The sequence below is a fragment of the Danio rerio genome, chromosome 12 (genome assembly GCF_049306965.1).
Source record: "Danio rerio strain Tuebingen ecotype United States chromosome 12, GRCz12tu, whole genome shotgun sequence".
NCBI lineage: Eukaryota > Metazoa > Chordata > Actinopteri > Cypriniformes > Danionidae > Danio > Danio rerio.
This window is the reverse complement of record NC_133187.1, coordinates 18,336,053-18,342,086: the sequence shown is the minus strand read 5'-3', so window position 1 is coordinate 18,342,086 and position 6,034 is coordinate 18,336,053. Positions and strand designations below refer to the sequence as shown.

The following is a 6,034-nucleotide window of genomic DNA, read 5'->3' as shown; positions in this document are numbered from 1 at the left end:
GTCAAACACACCCTTATGTGACAAACACAAACAATGATTGAAACAAACCTAACACAATCTCTATATCCCCCAATCAAATGTAACGTATTCTAGTAAGCTTTCCACTTGTGTATTGTAAATGTTGATTTTTATAAACTGTGGAAATAACAAAACATTTCTGATTGCCTTAATCTTGTTACAGTCCACTAATAATATAAAGAATCACCATAGTCTATTGATGAATACTTGTGATTCTGGATCACATGACAAGATAAAGTTCTTGCTGCACCTGATTGGCTGTAAATTGACTAGTTTCATCATCAACTTCAGCCAATGAGAGACCGTCTCTATGTTCAGACAGGCTATAAAACCCACTCAATTGTAAGTACACTCATTCAAAAAGATTTGCTTGCGAAATGTAAGTGTAAATCTTTCTTTTTTTCCTTCCTTCATAAGAGGTATTGCTTGTATTATATTAATGAGACATTTACCTCAACTCACAGTAAAGTGAACTGCTTGTGCTGTTGCCTGTTTAAAGTGTTTTGTTAATGTTTATAAATTTTCTTTATTGCTTTAAGTTAAATTTTTTTTACTGTTGTTTTTTCTGTTAGTCCTCCAGGCAGGATGATGTTTGCTTTGCTCGTCACGCTGTGCATAAGTGCAGTGTTTGCTGCTCCATCTATAGACATCCAGTAAGACGACCACTGGAACTCCTGGAAGAGCCAGCATGGAAAAAGCTATCATGAGGTGGGAAGACTGTAGTCTGTAGCCATGTATCAGCCTAACATGAATGAATGATGCAGTGCATGTGTTTATGTTGAACTGGTGCTTTGCAATAGCTGATACTGTATCTACTTTCTACTCCAGGACGTAGAGGTCAAGAGGAGAATGATTTGGGAGGAGAACTTGAGAAAAATTGAGCAACACAACTTTGAGTATTCCTATGGAAATCACACCTTTAAAATGGGAATGAATCAGTTTGGTGACATGGTGAGCAGTTTAGTATTACAGTCAATTACAGTCATTTATTTCTCTATCTATATTGCTTTATACAATCCAAATTGTCAAAAAGAGAAAAAAAAACAATCAAAATGCAAGATTCATAAGTGTGAAACCAGATCAGAATGTTGTTGTGTTTATTAAATGATTCAATTACAGTCAACAACATCCTAGATTAGAGATTTAAGCCCTGTGTGCTCTAAAAGATTTTCTGCAAAATTACTTTAATTCTCAATTTGAGGTGCTATCGATACCTTTTAAAGTACTATTTGTAAGGCTGTTTTATTAACATTTCACTACAATCTCTTTATTAGACAAATGAGGAGTTCAGACAGGCAATGAATGGTTATAAGCATGACCCCAACCGGACGTCACAGGGCCCGTTGTTCATGGAACCCAGCTTTTTTGCAGCCCCAACAGGTTGACTGGAGACAGAGGGGCTATGTTACTCCTGTCAAAGACCAGGTGAGTTTAAAGTAACTGAAAACTGCAAATGTTTTATGCTAAATTAGGACCTATAGTTGCATCTATTACAGTTGATCTATTTACAGTTGATCTGGTAAACCCAGTTTAACATATAAATGGCTATTAAATGTCAGTATGTGTATCTGTAGCTTTACTGTTTGGTGACTCTTCTGTTTTGTGGTTTTAGAAACAATGTGGATCTTGCTGGTCTTTCAGTTCAACGGGTGCCTTGGAAGGTCAGCTCTTCCGTAAAACTGGAAAGCTGATTTCTATGAGTGAGCAAAACTTGGTGGACTGTTCCAGACCACAGGGCAATCAAGGGTGTAATGGAGGCCTCATGGATCAGGCCTTCCAGTATGTTAAAGAAAACAAGGGGCTGGAATCTGAGCAGTCATACCCTTATCTTGCAAGGGTAAGAATCATATTGTGACGGTTTCTGAGCAATGAAACATGGGATTAGACATGGGATTAAACTGCTGTATTTGCAGATTGTGGACAAATGTCATTTTAGTTTTTTAATCTCTTTGAATGAAGGTCATTCAGTATTTTAAGACTTCAATGTACCACTTTTTTCTTATTTTAACTTCGTGCTTGCAGGATGATCTGCCATGCCGCTATGACCCCCGTTTTAATGTCGCTAAAATCACCGGATTCGTGGACATCCCCAGAGGTAATGAGCTTGCTCTAATGAATGCTGTTGCTGCTGTGGGTCCTGTATCTGTTGCTATTGACGCATCACATCAATCCCTACAGTTCTATCAGTCTGGTAGGTGTCTGATATCCCTCAACTCTAGTTTTAATTGAATATTTGCTAAAATGGTTGTTTATGCAATTATTACCCACTTAGGTATCACTTTATAATAACTACACGCTCTAAATCATTGATTAAGCATTAGCAATTAGTGAATTCATTATGTGTTAAGCATTAACTCTACAATAATAAACGTTAGTAAGCAGTTTATAACTGCAGCTACAAATGCTCTATTCTTGACTTACAACCACATTTATAATGTGATTAATGATTGTACTTTCATACTTAGGTAATGATTTATTTTTCATTACTAAATTAAGTATCGCATTATTTACAAACTAGTTGTATTTAAGAGTAGTTGAGGGTTTTTAGGATCATTCAAATTGAGTTAGTAATTGATTAATAAACTATTGAAATCAACATTCATATATCTTATTATTCATGCATATACTAATAGTTAACTAATATGTTAATAAATGCTTAATTAACTCAACTTTATGCATTTTTGTGACCTAATCTAAAGTGAGGACTATTCATGCTTTATAAATCCCTTATAAATGACAATTAAAGGCTCAGAATCAAATGAACAATAATCTGTGCAATCTATTGTAAAAAGTAAAATTACTGTAAAGTTTAAACATTGCTTAATAACAGGTGTCAAAATATGACATCCAACTGGATAAAACAACAACAATATAATAATTTAACAATATAATAAGATGCAATGTTTAAACTTTACAGTGATTTTTATTTTAGATAAGCTTACAAAGATTTATTTTTACAGTTTCGATTGTGTATCTTTAAATGAATAGGAATGAATAATGTCATTCTTCCTGTTTAAAATTTAACTGAGCCTTTATTTGTCATTTATAAGGGATTTATAAAGCATAAATAGTCCTCACTTTAGATTAGGTCACAAAACTGGATGAAGTTGAGTTAGTAAAGCATTTATTAACATACATAGTAACCATTAATATATGCCTGAATAATAAGACATATAAACTTTGATTTCAATAGTTTATTAATCATTTACTAATTCATTCTGAATTATCCTACAAACCCTCAACTACTCTTAAATACAAACGGTTTGTAAATAATGCAATACTTAATTTAGTAATGAAAAAAAAATCATTAACAAAGTATGAAAGTACAATTATTAGGCAAATTATATAGGTGCTTATTAGTCAAGAATAGAGCATTTGTAGCTGCAGTTATAAACTGCTTACTAACGCTTATTAATGTAGAGTTAATGCTTAACAGATAATGAGTTCACTATTTGCTAATGCCTAATCAATGATTTATAGCGTGTAGTTATTATAAAGTGTCTTACTAAACTTACTCTGCCTTAACTCTTTTATAATATTCTGATCTTTAGGCATCTATTATGAGAGAGCATGTACCAGTCGACTTGATCATGCAGTCTTGGTGGTTGGCTATGGTTATCAGGGTGCTGATGTTGCTGGGAATAGATACTGGATTGTGAAGAACAGGTATGATGCAAACAATCTTTAGTTTTGCGGGCACAAGCTTGATTGCATGTTTTCATATTTAATTATTTCTTTCAACTTTTTTAGCTGGTCTGACAAATGGGGTGACAAAGGCTACATCTACATGGCAAAAGACAAAAACAATCACTGTGGCATTGCGACAATGGCCAGCTATCCCCTAATGTAAGGCCACTGGAGCCTTCTCTGCATTCTGAAAAAGACACGTTTATGGTTTCTCTATTTTAATGTGTTTTTATTTCTTCTCTTTTCATCAAATTGTTCTGCTGTTAGCGCTATGATAGTAGTATTTTAGAAAATTGCATTTTTCTTGTTTTTTATTTATGCTTATTTATCCAAGAATGAGACTTCTGTACTGTATCTATTTGACCTGCAAATGGATAAATATAAAATTTTCTGGCATGGCAAAAGTCTGTACTGTGTTTATTTGCATATCATGTAGGAATGCCATACATATTAAATGTTTAAAGTGATTCTTGCAGTTGACCTGTGTTGAATTTAATGGAGCAGATTAAGACGAAGCTATTCTGATTATGTAATACAATTCTGTATAACTGGATCAAATTACCACACAAAATATAATTAAAGGTACAAATCTCAGCATTCAACAATATTGTTTTGATATGCACTATTGGTAACAGTAAGTATTTGCTTGTTAGTCAATGAAAATAAAGTTTTTCATTGGTAATAGATAACTCATGGTGCATTAACTAATGTTACCAAACATGAATTTGGATGTTAATAATGCATTACACACACTGTTAACCCTTACTGTAGATTATGCAGTAAATAACTGTAAAATAGCCAGTGTTTTGCTGTATTAAAAGGAAACAGTATTTTACTGTAAAAGGAGCAGGATTTGTATGAAATTTTGTAGTGCAAAGAATAAATTACAGTAATTTACTTTATGTACCCATTACAGAGAGTTACTGTGATAATAAATGGTAAATTACTGCTCAACCATTATTACCCCATGTACTCTGATGCTTTATGTTGCTATATATATATGTTCAGTATATATATATATATATATATATATATATATATATATATATATATATATATATATATATATATATATATATATATATATATATATACTCTTCAGTTTTGGTATGTGTATGGTCAGTATTGAGGAGAAAGTGAGACAATGTATTGATGATAAGCTAAATTTCTCTGCAGCCATCTCTGTGTTTTCTTTGGTTCCTTTTATGTTTTTAACATTGAGTATCAGGAGTCAACCAATGTCAATGTCACAGAGCTAATTAAAAGGTAAAGATATCGACGAGATGCATTTAAAGGCAAAAATATTCACACAGAGCAACCAAATTATCACAATCATTTTTATAACTTTGTTTACTTTTCTATAATTAATTTAATTTGCCTAGTTTAGCCACTAGTTAAGCTTTTAAATTGCACTTTAAGCTGAATATTAGTATTTTGCTAATTAACTAGTAAAAATGTGTTATTTAAAAAATATCTTAAACAGCACGTACATACATTTTCGCAGAGACTCAATGAATTTGTTTGGAAAACTTCAAATGAAGTAGGTTAAAAATGGCATTAACAGTATAGTATAAAGACTTTCCTAAATAAATGTATTAATCAGGTTATTTATTTATTTTTTTTATTATTATTACTACAGGTTTGGAACAACATGAGGATCAGATTATTTATTTATTTATTTTTTTTTTTTTTGCTTTGGATGACGTTTGTATATTTTTATTGTTTTTATTCAATGATATGTGCATGATTGTGATAAATGTAGGCAATTCCTTTGAAAATATGCTATGTACCAGGGATGTCAAACTCCTGGAGGGCCGCAGTCCAGCAGAATTTAGTTCCAGCCCAGCATCAACACACTTCCTTTAGATTTAGTTTGATCAGGTGTGTTTAATTAGTATAACTGCACTGTTACTCTGTAGATTGTGCAGTAAATAACTGTAAAATAGCCAGTGTTTTGCTGTAATAAAAGAAAACATTTATTATTAATTAACACATTATTTTACTGTAAAAGGAGTAGACTTTGTATGAAATTGTGTAGTGCAAAGAATTAATTCCAATAAATTCCCTGATGGTTTATGTTGCTATTTATAGAGACGTGCATTTTAAAGGCAGAAAATAATTATTTAGGCATCACCACACACTCCCACAGGCTGTCTTTCTTATTCTAAACACAAAGGTGTTAGAAATAGTTTTCAGAAAATGCTGGCCCTTTAAGGGAGCCAGGTGTTTGATTTGTTTACTGCTGAGTGTGCTCTATTCTCTGTCCATCAATTCAGATGTAGAGTCTGATATGTTTTAGGCTTTAAATAAGAATCTACAATGAGTAAGT

General features: G+C 32.3%; 1 non-coding gene across 1 annotated transcript; it reads left to right on the top strand.

The window, feature by feature from the left end:
- Window positions 1-372: 372 nt before the first annotated feature.
- Window positions 373-4,170, top strand: wu:fb36g12. The gene is made up of 7 exons (XR_002459750.3): window positions 373-726; window positions 847-969; window positions 1,293-1,443; window positions 1,631-1,855; window positions 2,041-2,209; window positions 3,570-3,684; window positions 3,769-4,170. It is a non-coding gene; the product is annotated as a wu:fb36g12 (transcript).
- Window positions 4,171-6,034: the final 1,864 nt, after the last annotated feature.